Source organism: Motacilla alba, chromosome 3 (genome assembly GCF_015832195.1).
Source record: "Motacilla alba alba isolate MOTALB_02 chromosome 3, Motacilla_alba_V1.0_pri, whole genome shotgun sequence".
Lineage (NCBI taxonomy): Eukaryota > Metazoa > Chordata > Aves > Passeriformes > Motacillidae > Motacilla > Motacilla alba.
The window spans coordinates 56342168-56358217 of record NC_052018.1 but is presented as its reverse complement, the minus strand read 5'-3'; positions in this window follow the sequence as shown (position 1 = coordinate 56358217).

Here is a 16050-nt window from a genome sequence, read left to right as displayed (position 1 = left end):
TGTATTAGGCCAGCATTCAGCATTAACCTGCACTCCTCCCTAATTAGATTTTGTTTTGTGCTTCAAATATGATTTCCTTACATTTCCGTGGTCTTTAACAGCATGGGCCTCTATCACGCCAGAGAGTGCTTGCCTCTCCTTGAGACAGACAAGATGGTTGCAGTGAGAGGACTTCGACATGCCTTTTACAAGTAAAAACACTCAATGGATTAGTGGTAAGAGAAAAAATAGAAATGTCATGATGGCTTCTCTTTGATGTTATCCAGACTGGCTGTCTTTCTGGAAATCCCAATAGGTTTGTCAACTCCATTGGACTTTGGGGAAGAAATGTATAAGGCATTGCTAAAGAAGTTGATTTTGAGAAGTGGCTCTGAGGCATTAGCACTGCCTGCTTTCTGGATCATGGTTAAACCTTACGAGAGTGCCCAAAACCTTAGGAGAGTGCTCAGAATGCTGAACAGGTACATTTTGTGTAAATTAGTGATAAAATGGGTTTAGGAAACAATTCAGATATGTGAGCTTCCACTCCTGCTGTGGGGTACCAGATTTCATGTTTTCATGCATGATGTCTCATGGTGGGCCTCATGCTGTTTGTACCTTTGTTTTGACAAATTGTTTTAAAAAGAGAGCAAAGATGCTTGGCCCTTTTTTTGCCATGGAGGTACTATTATGGAGTCAGGTAGGAGAGACCCCCACACTGATGTCAACAATATTTAAAAGAAGGAAAAACTGAGACGAGTTCAAGGTTGTGGCAGACCTCTCAGATAAACTTATCCAAGCATGAAAGGAGGTACCTAGCATTTTCATTCAAGATAGGATATGAAAGTAATGAAAGGCTAAAAACAAATCCAAGAACAGATTTAGGCAGAGTGAATAAAGTGAGCATCTTTGTATCTGTCTGGTACTTAAAGCCTTTTGGAATGTGCTTGTGTATTTTGCATTAAAATGTCAATGAACAAAACACATAAAGGTAAGGCATCTCTTTCAAGAGATCTCACTGAGATACACTTATGTTCTTCCAGTCTGCCATCACTCTCCAGACTTGTGATCTTCCTCTTGGCCTGACAGTACCTAATCTTGGCCAGGAGACGCCTCCAGTTATCAAGCCTCCTTCCATGAACCGTCTTCTGATGATATGGCAGGTGACACCACGTTCTCCTTAGCCTGAAGAAACCTGAGAACACCCAGGAATTTGCATTCTAGATAAGTGCTTTAATCACAAGCCTTTAGCACAAATAGCAGCAATAACATCTCATCCAGGATCAGCAGCAGGTAGGACCAATGAAAAAAAGAAAGAGATGTCTGTCTTTGCTTGAATGGGTGGCTCAGGTGCCTAAAGTTTTGGAAAGAACAGTGTTCTCTTTCTCCTTGACATACTGTTCAGAGTGATCCGGAGGGAAGCATCTCAGCCCCTGTGTGTGGTAGTGCTTCAGACGAATCCCACTCTTTGATCTTTGCCTCCTGGCTGTCTTTTGGGCTCTGGTGTTGTGTGTCCAATCTCCTCACCTCTGAGCCCTCTGTGAAAATAAGTGGTGCTTACATGGCTGTGAATTCTGCTCTCACAGCCAAGACCTCCGACACTAGAGTGTAACACTGTGTGGTAACATCATGCCTATATAATCTTTAGTTCATGGAAGCAGAAAAATAGCCTCTGGAAACAAAAGCTATCATAAAACAGGTGTGGGAATGGTAACATTTTCTTTTCCCTTCTGACCAGTACATCTCAAACTATCATTTCAATTAAGACAAAAATACTACAAATATTTGGGCAGAGTTCTAAAGGGAAGTCACCTGTAAACTCACCATAACCCAAGAAATAATCCTGAGACCCCATATCCAGGCTATTTACTCCCAAGCATAAATTTCTCTTCCACAATTAGGAATGAAAGAAATTCAAAAGAACAAATGTGCTCTTCATCTTTTCACACCTTCTAACCTGTAAACTGACATGACTTATCTCTTTTGATACTTTGGTACAAAGCTGGCAGAACAGAATCCATAGGACAGAATTTAGAGTTTTAATTTAATATAAATGTTTACTGCTTCTGAAGACAAATTCTGTGTATGGGAGTCACCATTTACAGAATGGACTTCAACACTTTATCAGCTGGTATCACTACAAATACTGAAGGGTTTTCCTGCAGGTTGCATTTTTCACCCCCTTTCTCCTGTTTCCTTCTCCTTTGAGATGCTTCATTTTGCACGTTTCTCATTGTCAAACGTTTTTAAATTGCTTCTGGCAGAAACATTTTACAAGTGGGGAGGAATGCCCCAGGCTTCTTCCCGGAAAATAGGAGACTCTGTGTGTGGGGAGGCTGACGCCAGCTATGCAAACCTTGTAGCTTTGCATTAAAAAAAAGGGTTTTTTTGAGTAAACAATGGAATCCATTATTTACAGACTGTATTGTAAACATCTGCGGCAGAGAAGTCTTCTTATTGTATGCCTGTAATGACAAGGGCAAACCCAACACAGGAAGAAGGAAGGACCAACCCACTTAACAGAATGAGACTTATTTGAATTCATGTTAAAGCCACCAACAAACAATCAATGGTTTAGCTGACGCAGGACATAAGCAAATAAGAAATATTAGGATACCTACGTGACATTCTGGCTCCATCAAAACAAGCAGGATGTTTGAAATTGGCATAGGAGATCAAGGCTCAGTTTCTAATCTTTTTTCCTACAAAAACCAAAAACAACTAAAATTGCTCAGCTTATATTACAAAAAAAGTGTTAAAACTATGGCTTTCTGATTGATTGAGGTACTTTACACACATTTTTTAGACACTTTGATAACTACAGAAAAATTGTGAATATTGTGCTGTTTCTAAAAAAGGAAATAAAACTATTCCTTTATGGACCTTGGCAAAGGACATTCCCACATTGTTACTGGCTGGCTGAGCTCTTGGCCTGAGGTCATCTGTTGTTTCAACTAGTCATTAGTGCTTTTGACTTCAGTTGTTGTCTTTGCCTTGAAACGGCACTGAGAGATTGTCCACCATTCTTTGCCATTTTGTACAAAGGCAGTCTTCCAGGAAAACCCCACAGCGTCTCTGCTGTATAGCTCATCCCTGCTCTGAGTCTCCAAAGAATCCTGGGGAAAATGTTTGCTGCCTTTTTTTACAGCAGACTGAATTCGTAGCTTTTTTTTCCTCTCTCCACTTCAGCTGTTGAAAGCAGCCAGAATTAGAATTCCAATTTGGTTCTCTCCTTTTTTTATGAATTTTGTTTTTGCACGGTTAATCAGATACAATAATCTGTTTTTGCATTCTTGTATCATCAAACCTTTTCCTAATTGATGTTGCCTGTTGTCACTAACCCATTTGCAGTCACAGTTATAGAAGGCATCCCTTCTGCCATAGCCTTCTTGTCTTTGTTCACACTCCCTTGAGGCTGCCCAGATCACCAGATACTTTTCACTTTTCACAGGCATTAGAAAATGCAGCTCTTGGTGGAACTCCAGTTACTGTCACCAGCACAAGATGTGAAAACTTGAGTGTGCTTCTGCAAAACTCAATCCAAACTAATGTTTTGCAGCTAGTTATAGCTAAAAAAAGGGTTACCTTTCCCCATGCTCTAGAGAAACAAGTCACAGAATGTAGAAGAAATGCTATTCCTTACATGCTAGTATCTTGCCTGCCTGTAGGAAGCTTGTAGGAGGCAGTGGGAGGTTGGTCTTCAAAAATACTTCAAACTACTCAACTTTGCCTCAGTCAGAAAAATGTTGGTGATACTCTCTATATGAGCAGTTTACTAAATGGTGCATGATCACTGGTTAAAGCCACTGTTATAAACAGTTGTACCTAAAAAAACTAAGCCAAGAATTTTCCATCTTGTCATTGTCTAAAGTTTTTTCTTTTAAAGCTCATTAGTTACAAACTTGCAAACATAAGTGAATACATTTGAACAAGCTAAAAATCATGTTTCTATGTAAATTTCTTTTTTATTTCCATCTTTCAGCCAGTAGGAAGTATTCTCTGGGACATTAGTCAGAATGATGCAAAAATGAAGAGGATTTTATTACTCACAGTGAGCCATACTGTGTCTTATGAAGAATTCCTCTGTACAGGACTCCAAAGGTAGGAATAACACAAGAGCCTGTGAGATATGTTTACCAAACTTCTAATGATTTTTTTTTTCCCTTTCTTGCTGATGACACTTCTGTCATACCAGGAGTGGATCTTGCCTGGAGCTGTTAGCCAAGAACAATCTCTTCAGCAAAAAGGAATTTCTAGTGTCTAACAGAAGAATTATTCTAATTGTACAAGCTAAAAAACTGGTCAAGACATAGACTCAGAGAAGCTGGAGATGGTTTGCCCATTTATTTCCTTCCTGTAACAATGCAAGAGTGTTCCCTACCCTACACAACAATTTATGCAATCCTGATTTTATACAGTCTAGCCTGATTTTAAACACCATAACTTTACAGGTTTCCACACACTTTTCTTGGTATGCTGTTCACAGTCTAACTGACTGTAAGAAATAATTGCTGCTTTTCAACCCACAGTTTCTTTTTTAGGTGTAAATCATGACTGTCAATACACCTCAATGATTCCTGTCTCCTCTCACCTTATAGAACCCTCGGTACCTTCTAGGATAACATCATTGAAACCATCACATTCCTGCTAGAAAGGGTGTCTGGATGTAGCATTTTCAACTAGACCAGAAATCAGTGTTGGCAAGTCTGAAGGAAGAGAGAACAGGAAAAGATAAACAGGTTAAAAAATACAAGCTTATACCTATACTCTTCAATAGATTGAAATGTCACCTCTGTTACCCAGGGTAGCATTTGCATGTTTTTAAGCCCAGTTCTGGCTGTAGTCAGGTAGACATTGACTGACCTAAAGCTGTGTCAGTACCAGCACAAAAGGCCCAACAGGTGACAATGGCAACATCCACTGCTTTCTTTTGCTGAGTTCACAGCTGGTGACCCTTGTTCAATGCCTAATCCCAAAGGTCACATTTTCCTAAGCATTTATTTCTAAAATATTGGCTTAAAGTGATGGGACAAAAAATGTGGAATGTGCCCTGGACACCCATAGGAAAGGAAATGGTTTAGAAACTGCTGTGAGTGCCAGTAAATTTGCAACACTGAACTTGAAAAGCCCAGTGCAGGTTTGTCACATCCTATAAGAACCCTTGTACATTTTCCAGCAGAATAAATGTAAAACAAAATTTAGTGGATGATTTTTTTTTCCTCAGAGTAGTCCTTAAAAGTGTTTAACATAGTCAAATGAAACTCATGTTAATGATGAAAAACTTTAGGTTCCTGTGGCAACTTATATTTAACTGCCTTAATGAAAAAAGGTTAAAAAAATTACAATTTTTCCAGAGGTATAGCAACTTTTTTTTCACTCTTATAGCAGGAATCATTTATATGCTAATGGCACATAAATTAGCAAATCTCCTTCAAATATTAACATTAATGTATAACTCTGTGAACTTTATGTGAAAACTGAGGAACATGATGATTTTTGGCATTCTATATGTGGGCATTTCTCGCCTTAAAATAAAAGCCATTAGTGGTGATAGTTTCCAGTTTAATCCATAGTTTTCTCCAGCATAACCAAGTGATCCAGTTTTTTAAGGGAGCTTAGGACAGGCACTTGTCTTAGTCTAGCCTAACAGTCCTGGAAAGGGAATAAATATAACATCGGCATTGTTAGGAAATGTAAGAATAACTTCAGGTTTGTAGTGCAGAAAGGAAAGGACGATTTTGCTTTAAGTGCTTTGGAATCATTGGAATCTCAGAACCAATAAGGTTGGAAAAGGTCTCTAAGATCATCAAGTCCAGCCATTAACCTAATATCTCCATGTCCATGTTTTAATTATATTTGTAAGGAGCACAAGCTTCCTGTGCTCTTACATGTTATACAGTCACTGCAGTGAAGGAAACTTTGACACAGACTACATCTAGCAGCTGAACCATAGAATTAAATAAGTCTGGGTCAAGCTCATTTGGGAGCTGAAAAGTGGGATGAGATGCTCACATTTACTCCTGAAAGACAGTTTATACAAACCAGAAGTCTGAGTGTGAAATCTAATGAGGGACATTTAAGGACAAAAGTCCATATTATAAAAAATATGGAGAGCAATGGAATTGGTGTCCTGCCTCACCTTTCACAAAACTTTCAGCTCAGATGTGATGGAAAATGCCATTCCTACTGTGTTTCGTTACTGCCTAAGGACAGTCATTTTTCAGGCCCTTTCTCTGCAGCTGTCTTACATCCTAGCTGCGTGGGTTTCATCCCTTATGTCAGATCCGTAATAACATCATTAATAACATCAATTCATTATCCTATGGAAGTAAATTTCAATCCAGTAGAGGCAGCATCGGGAGGCACATGGCAAGTGGTCTGCAGCAAACTAATCTGCTGACAAGCCCCTCCTATCTCTCAGTGCTTTGACTTTGCCAATGTCTTTTTGTTTTTTTCCAGTGCTTCAGCATATCACTTCGATTACGTATGTTTAGAGAAGGGTAGGCTTCTGTAACATTTTCTCTGAAATTAAATCCCAGTGCTTTCATTCTAGAAGTGAAAATCCCTCTTAGAAATTCTTTCCAGCTTCTGAGTGCCCTTTATAGGTATCCTGCGGCTACGACCCTGTGGTATCACAGTCCCCGTGCTTTTCAGCTCAGCTGTTCAAACACGTGGATGACCTGGACACTTAACACTCAATCCTTTCATCTGTCCCGCTTCAGCTCTTTAGAAACAGCTCTTCATTTTCTGCTCGTTTGAATCAGCATTTCTTCATCACAACACATAATCTCTGGGAAAAACACTTATAATTGTTAAGGGAATGAGGCAATAAAGCAAGCAAGTGTTGACTGGTGCATGTAATCCAAAAGTTTAGTGTCACTGTGCTGGAACAGAGCTGCCTGAAGGAGAGAGGAAAGAGCAGGGGTTTTGTCCCTTAAATTCCAATATTAGTATAACTCAAGGGATAGGCATAGTCTCTTTGGAGCAAATATATGACTTTTGCATTTTGAGACCATCTGCAAGTGATTCAGAATGTGTTTCAAAACTTGACCTTTGTAAAGCTTTCTTCATTCTCCAACTGTAAAATATAAAGTATTTTTCAATGGTACCCTAATGAAAAATGTGACACTACGCACACAGACTGATCATCTATTTCACTTACTACTCCTTTGCAAAGGCAAAAGGGGATGAAATGAGAAATATGAGTCCAATTCACGGGACAGTTGAAACTGAACTTGCTCAGAAATCAAAGTTCATGAAAGAAAGAGAAGAAGTAAAAACACCACAAAGAATTTTTAATAAACTTTTCTATTCAAAACACCAACCTGATCAAGGAATTCAGATCTCAAAAACAATGTAGATCACACTTTTCACCTATCTTTGCACTGCATATCACCACTGAGGTTTTAGTGCATCATCTGCTGCCTGGAGCTTCATGAACTGGAGAGAAGTGCTATCAAAACAAAACTCTGCTGTGACCTGTTTCATCACAGTCACATTTCTCCCCACATGTGGTTGTTTTTTGGTGGTTCATAAAAGCAAATCACACACACAGAGGTTAAAACTACATGATGTTGTCTGATAAAAAGCACAGCATAAAGCCAAACCATCCATAATATCTGTGTTATTAGAAGCTTTATGTCACTTTTTCCAGTCAGATGGTGCCTGATCTCATGTCTGTCCAAGATTATGGCAAGATTCCCATTGCATTAGTGGATACTGGATCAGCCCAAAACTCACAACAAAAGGAAGCAAAGAAAGGAGACCACAAGCACATACACAGTGTGCAGAGTTTACTCTCAGTGATTCACAGAAGTGGAGGTGCTGTCCTTCCTGGAATTAGTATTTTTCCTCAGCCATGAAGGCTGGAGCAGAAGGACGTGGGTCTGTCATGCAGCTGTACCGTGTGTACTGAAAGGTTATAACCATTGGGCACAGACATGGACTGCAGCCCGGGCCCTGAGATCCTGCACTCCTCTGTCTTCCATGGCATAGATTCAGAGGGAAGGTGGGAGGTGTAATCCCCCAACATATGTGAAATCTTGCAGCTAGGCCACCTCCTGGAGATGATGGAAAGGGAATTTCAATTGTAGAGTCTAAGGCCTTGCATATTTGTAGGAAGAAAGCATGTGGATGAAATAGACACCATTTCTACTTTTGGAGTCAGGGAGAGGGAGGCTTGGACACAATTCACAAGCCGTGTCCCAGATGAGGCCTCAGAGCACACACAGACCTGAAGATCCATTCTGAGTGAGGTATCTGATTAGGAAATTGGTTATTGAGAACAGACACCTACAAAGTAAGTGTAGTCTTGTAAGTAGCAACATGTCAAGTCTGTAAATCTGAGACTTGTCTGGCAGCTCTCATCATAGACATGAGCTTCTTCTAAACTCAGTGTTCTTAGGTGGCTTGGTGCTCCAGGGCAAATCTTTGAATGATTCTCAAAAGACAAACTGCAGACAGATCTTACCCAATGTGGATTTATTATGCTCAAGCACATCCTAAATCCCCAAAGCAGCAAGTTTAGCCTTGTGATCCATCACACTGTTCATTAGACAGTTTCCCTCTTCAGAACTCATGGGTGCATTTATACAAGATGGAGTACCTTGTACTAGCAGGAGGTGATATTCAATGATTGATCTCAGACCAGCCTTGTCTTAATCATTTATATAGGTCCTCCATTCAAAAATGTTATTTTCCTCTGTCTGTGAAAACACTGCCTATTTCCTAAACCTATGATTCCACCATCATTCTTTGACTCACCAACTTTCTCTGCATCTTTACTTTGTGAATACATTGCTCAGAGGTAGATTTGGCCAGCAAAATTACTGGGTGGGGGGAAGGGACACCTTTTTTTCTCTCTTATTGAAACAGCCAAAATGGCATTTACTGCTGATTGTGATGCTACTAATAGGAAAAATGAAAAGATATGCAAAAGAGCTACATTAGCATAGCCAGGTTGGCTACAGATGTAGATATCCCTCACTTCATCCTATGCATAACTGACTGAGAGAGCTCTTAACTAAAGTCTCTTTATTCTTGTGCAAGCTGCTGTGAATATTGCCCAAGCTGCTACTGAAGATACAATCTGAGCACAGTGACTGCTGCATTCCCAGGAACAAAGTTTTAAGATGACAAATTCGCATTCTTTTATCTGAAGGCAGAATCTGACTTTCAATATCTTGATAATGGGTGACATATTAAAGAGAAAGCATCAACATAACCTCAATTGCCCATTGTGACTTTGTGTACCTGGCAAGCAGAAACCTTACCCTTTCACCTGTCACTGAAAATGATTTGATATGGAAATTAGGCTGGAATTCCAAAGGGCCATTGTCACAGTGATTCACACTGACTTCGATGACTATTGCCATAATAAACATCACTCAAGAACCAAGTGCCCCGTCCTGATGGATTGCTTCATTAACTAATAATTGCAGGCCATTACCAGCTTGACCCTGTAGGGTGTGTGCTCTCTCCCCTAGCTCTCAAGTAATTACCTGGCTGCTGGTGAAGAAACCATCTCTACTGGTTTTAAAACTTTCTTCAGAAGTTCAGAAAGTTTCTTTCAATGCACATTTTTATTTGTTAAAATAAAATTCCTCCAGTTTCAATAGTAAGTGTTTTGAGTGTGTGTGTATGTGTTTGTGGCCATACAGTTCTGGGGATGATAGATCTATGGTGTGTAATACACTTTAGGATCACCTGAAGATTATTTTATTCCAGTGGTTCAGCACAAAGTTGGTTTAGTTGAAATGTAAAGCATACTCTAAACATTTGCAAAAATATATATTCCAATAAGCGTTTAAGAGAATTAGAAATGTTCTAATTGAAAGCAAAGCACTGGTCCCACAGCACCAAAAAGTCCTTCTGTGACTTGTAATCACAGTAATGGGGTCTGCAGTTCTTTCAGAGCTGGATTAATGGCTGGTAACCAGCATATCTAGAAAGCAAATCAGTCCTCAGGTATTGCCCAGATATTCCAAACTATCTTGGCTGACATACATGCAGTTCCTGTCCAAGGGTTAGAGAATAATTGAGCACTTACTACCCTGAAGCCAAACCAGGACAAAAAACTGGACTCATTGTTCTTCTTTAGAGCTTCCTCAGTACGCTGTAGAGCCCCAGTCTGTCTGTCCTGGCTCTTCCTGTTCCTGAATCGTGCAGCTCCTCCAAGTCCCAAACAAAGGATGCTCAATGCAAATAAAAAGATAGGCAGATAACGATATCTTCTAAATATTTGCTATGGGTGGGATTTTCCTCACCATGTGATATAGGGGAAAACTAGATAAGGCACAGTCACCTAAACCAAATGTCCCTCACAGGTACATGCTAGTCAGCAGACAGGCTCTGATTTAAAGTATCAGAACACAGTAAATGTAATCAAAAGGAGATGAGTAAATGGAAGCTTCTGACAATAGTCACTGGATTTGATATCAGATCATGTATTTGGGATCCATTTTTGCTGATGTAGGAGCTTCATGAAAGCGCTATAGTGCTTTAAGGATCATTCAAGTGGCATGTGACTGCTAAGAGGACCTGGGAAGGAGAGAGCTGAAGGATGGGGAGATTAATGGAAAGGTGAAATATGTGGAAGGCCCAAATACCTATCTCAGTATAAACACAGCTAGCATAAACCCCTTGACCTTTTGAATTGCCCACAATTGCTAGATGTTAAATACTTCTGGAAGCAGTGCCATGCTGGTTTTGTTTTGCATAATTAAAGGAAGTTTGCATTCTAATTCCTTCATCTGTGGTGGTGTCACAAACTGCTGAAACTCTAAGAGCAAATTATGCCAAGTGGAGGTATGACACAGCTTCCTGATCTGGTCATTTTGTGCTTCAAAGATACACATACATTTAAGTACCATGTCTGAGGAACACCTCAGGCTGGAATGTCATCCTCAACTTGCTTAATTAGTCAGTTGAAGTCATTCCATGTGTTTGACCCCACACTTCCTCAAGAGTTCCCACCATTGATGAGAAGGAGGTAGTCACAGACACAGGAAGTAATCATGTTACCAAAACAAACCCAGCTTATAATTTGATAGTTTCAGAGGTTACTTCTGCCACGCAGCACTGGAAAATAATAGCAAAAGCACATTGATGAAGAGATTCAAGCCATAAATATTTTTAATTATCAGTTTAAAAGAGATTTATTGTGTTTTCATACTATTTCATGCCTCATGTTTTCATACACATAACTAACTTCCTGAAGTTGATTACGCTGTCTTTTTTTTCTCCCTGGGGCTGAGCTAGAGCAAATCAAAATAACTAGAGAAGTTCTCACAGTGTGCAATCCAATGAGTGGTTAACAACAGAAGAGCACCTATTTGTCTGGGTCCTCCTGCACTCTAGGAACTGTATTGAAAACAAGCTCTTAACAAGATGATGTTGAATTTTCCCATGTAATTGCCTAATTTGTCTGGGTTGCTACTACACAGTCCAATGCTATAGAAGCTGATGTATAGCCTTATTTCCCCGTACAACTTTCACCCTTTGCAGTCTGCATTTAATACAATTTAATGGTCAAGCTACACAGCCCCGTGGATCATTCTGTACTTACAGTAATTGTATCGGAAACTCCAAATGTTGTGGGCCCTTTTCAGATTTCCATGGTGAGCCTAGTTTTGTGAGAGGCACATGAGATGAAGACATCCAGATGGAGACACTCAGCTGCATGTAGAACAGATCAGGAGTAAAAACCACCTAAAAATAGTGTCTACATTTATAGTCAAAATATAGACAAAATTTTGTCTTGTTTCTCCCTTGTTAGGACTGTGCCCTCTTGGAAGTGGCTTCTCCTTTTAGCACTTAGGCTTTCTTTGGGCACCATAGGGTTAATCATAGAGCCAGTGGCAAATCTGATTTTAGATTTGATGTGACCCCATCCCTGCTAACAACTCAATTAGCAGGCACTATCAAAAGAATAAAGCATGAGTAAAAAGAACTGTTGCTTGCTTGGCTTTGTACTAATTACTTTTCTGCCAAGAGCAGGTAACAACCTGCATGCACTTGAGCATGGTTGGGAGTTCAATGCCCTCCAGCCCACAGTGACTGGGAAGCTGTTTTTCTCCAGCAGTGGATGATTCCCTGGAAAAACAGTTTGTGGCTTCACACTCCAGAGCTGCTTCCAAGGTCTGAGTGGTCACCAGAGCTACGTCAGTAGGCAGGAAGTGGGGAAGCCAAAACACCCCAGGAGCAATTCAAATGGCTATGCAGAGGTATCTGAGGTCATGTATGACCATGCCACTTCACCTTCCGCTGCTGCTTCAGAAGGATCTGCTGTTGGACATGAGTCATAGATGTCTCCTTGGTACCTTCAGGCCTGGACACCTCGATTGCTCTGCTTGTGTTGTGATTGTCCCAAAGGGGCAGAATTGTCTTTCTCTCTGGCCTTCATGTTATATCTGTGTTCTTCCAAAATATAAACATAGCCAGACACAGGGATCATAACCCTGGTCCTTGTACCCTGGCATCTTCATTTCCTTCCAGAGGCTACCAGAGAGGTTACAAAGCCTGAGATCATTATTCTCATCTTCACCACAAAACCCTTTTTACCTACTTGGGTATTGCAACATTGTCTTTGTATTTGCTCTTTATATTCAACAGAGCAGAAACAGCTGTCTCTGCTCTTTGATGATGTACCTGACATATGATTGGAAATTTGAAATGGTGAACAAGCAAAACTTTTCAATTCTGTGAAAAGGTTTGCTTGCTTAACATGAAATATGGGAGCACAGCATTTTTGCACAAGAACATTACAATGCCAATGAAAATTTTCCATTTCATAGGAAGAAACAAGCAAAAAATATGGTTGTTTCAAAGTGAAATTCAAAAAGAAAAACATTTTCGTTTCAGCTCAAAATGTCAATTTATTATTTAAAGGACATGTTGTTACAGCATTCTTCCAGTCCAGACGAAACAGTTCTCTCTGTTTCTCTTCTAGTTTCTCCACTTTGTGTATCTCTATCATTTGTCTAAAACCCAAGTACTTAAAAGACAACAACAGTGTAAAATTTATTAGGTAGCTTAGGGAGCCATTCTGGATTTTGTTCACATTCCACTTTAACAGTGACTGAAACTGATGGGAATTTAACTAGTAATCTCAACAGGAACAAGATCACGTCCTTTCGATGGAAATGTCATGACCTTCTTCCACAAACTTGCTCATGTAGAATTTGTTTTCTTTCAGACTGTGTATGCATATGAAACCTATTCCAAGAAAGAGAGAGGGTAGGAGAGTTTTCTTTTCTTTTCGGTAAAGGATCATCTAAGGAGTCTCTCTGTAAACTAATGTGGAATGGGCTTCACTTAAGTTTCCAGGCTCCTATAGCCTAAAATCTGGACCACAGCAGCAATGTTCTCAGCACTAACAAGTACAGAGAAAATAAAGGTGTCAGTTTTGCAGTCTATGTAGAGAAGCAGAAAACAAGCTTGCATCTAAGGCATTCAAGGATTAAGGACGTCATTTGTACATAATGGGTTTTTTTACAAATTCAGAAATCCTGATTACTTTAAAAAATAAATTTGCCAGTTTTGATGATGTGACAAGTTTTAATAAGCTATTCTGAGCATTGCTGCAAAACCTGGATCTAGTTGCTGAGTTACAGGTGAACAGTTGAATATCCTGCATGTGAGAAACAGAAAGGCAGCTGCCACTTACCTGCCCTCCTTTCACAGTAGTGAGCCCTGACTGGGAGATGTTCCTGTTTGTGCCAGTACCTGCTACATACACACAGCACCACTGGAATTCCAAAGCTTTGACCTCAATATCTTGCTTTCTGGGAGGAGGAGGTGTTTCAGATGCTACACCTGATATTTCTGTGTGTAAACAAGGTAGCTTTAGGCACTTTCTGGAGTTTAAGAGCTGGCTGTGCTTTGCTTTCAGCATGGCTATGGTGTAAAAGTGAAAGAAGAAGGGGATATAAGGTGCTTAAGGTAGGTAGAAGACAATGGGACCTTAAAGAATACCTGGCTTTGGAATAAGTCCAACTAACTGAAAGGTGAATCACACAGAATCATTTAGCTTGGAAAAGACCTCAAAGATTGTAAAGTCCAACCTTTGGCTGATGATTACCTGGTCAACTAGACCATAGCACTAAGTACCACATCCTGCCACTTCTTAAACACCTCCAGGGATGGTGAATCCACCACTACCCTGGGCAGCCTGTTCCAATACTTAACAACCCTTCCTTTCCATGAGGAAATTCTTCCTGATGTCCAACCCGAACCTCCCCTTGCACAGCTTGAGGCTATGGGAGAAGAGGCCAAGCCCCACCTTGCTACACCACCTTTCAGGTGGCTGTAAAGAGTGATAAAGTCTTCCCTGAACCTTCTTTTCATGAGAATAAACACTCCCTCAGCAGTTCCTCTCTAGATCCTTCATCAGCTTTGTTGCCCTTCTCTGGATATGCTCCAGAACCTCAGTGCCCTGGAGGAAAGGGGCCCAGAACACGGCTGAAGGAGAGGAGACTCTGTTATAGGTTTCCATGTGTATGATTCTTCATGACCTCACGTGCTCCCGTTCTTACAGGTGTTACCTGAATGATGACTCACAAATGATGACTCTCTTCACTTCTGACCTTTTGCCTACTGCCCAGTCTCATATTTCTGGTTGTCAAGATGTCCAACAACAGAACCAAAATATTCTACTTTTCCTCCACAGACCTAAAATGCATTTTCCTCTCCAACTACATTTCTAGGTACTTTGCATCACGTATTTTCACAGCTCCAGGCAGACTTCTTGCTTGGAATCTTGGTTCTCCTGGCTGGTTCACCATTCATTTTCTCATTGTGGGTGCTTCCCTCCACTTTCTCATGAAGTAAGCCCCTTTTGTTTTTCTGTTCAAATACTTTAAATAATTTTATTACACATACACACAAACACATACCCACACACACAGACATACATGGATGCCATGCAACAGTTAACTTATTTGTAGTGAAACTGCTACTCTTGTCTTTGCACTTGGCTGAATTAGATTGCTTCACGCCTTCAGTGCAAGCACGCTGTTGCAAATTCAAAGTTGCACAGTTATAAGTCTACTTTCCTGGACTGAGAAAATGTATTTTGCTGCTGAAACACAAGACTTTCTTCCCCCGATTCACTATTTCATATCTTCCTGTTTTCTCGGACATTACAGGAATTCAGAGATGAGAAGTTTTCCCTTGAATCTGGTTCTTACATGTAAGTTTCAGAAGAAAAAGAACAGATTTCTTTAGGTTTCTTTAGGCTTCTTTGGTTCAATGCCTCATTTAGCAGCATGGGCAAGTCTATAACCTGTGTTGTTCTACGAACAATAATACATTAGTCACAGAAGACATCAGCAGTTTCTTCAGGCAACACATTTCCTTGGACTTCTAACATTAGCCCCTCCCTGTGCATTTTGCAACTATTTCCTCTTCCTTTATAGGGTGATTGACCCTTTGTACATTTTAGGTATTCTCATTAAGGGCATTATTGAACCCATATCTTTATAATGTTAGAACAAAAGACTTCCCAATAATGTTAGAACAAAAGAGATTCCAACTGTTCTGGCATGGAGCATGTGACACTAAGTAATTCTGCACTCTCTGCTCAGAGACACTGTGCACTGTGCGAATGTCCTGCTGGCAGTTTTCAGATTGAGGTACCAAAGTGCCACTTCAAATCAACGCGCATAAAGTCTTAATTTGTTTTCACAGAGATTAATTGACATTTTTAAATGCTAAATCCAGAGAACCGCTCCAAGTCCTGGTGCATTCTATTTGAACTCTGTTCTTGCCAGCATAGGGAGCTCATGTGCTGACACAGACAGTGCCCACTGCTGCAAGATATCTCCCTGCATTATCACAGGGAAAGTTTGGGCTAAGTGGAAGAAGGGAGATTGCAGAACTACTGACAATCAGCCTGGTATTATGTGAAGGGGGGCGGGGGGGGGGGGGCATGCCTAGAATAGTTTTTATTGACTTGAGGCCCATGCTAAATACCTCTCCTCCAAGGATTTCATCAGCTTGAGCCTGATTCACCATGCACAGTAAGAGCAAAAAGAGCTTCCTTAAACACACCCACAGAGCAATAGCCATTTA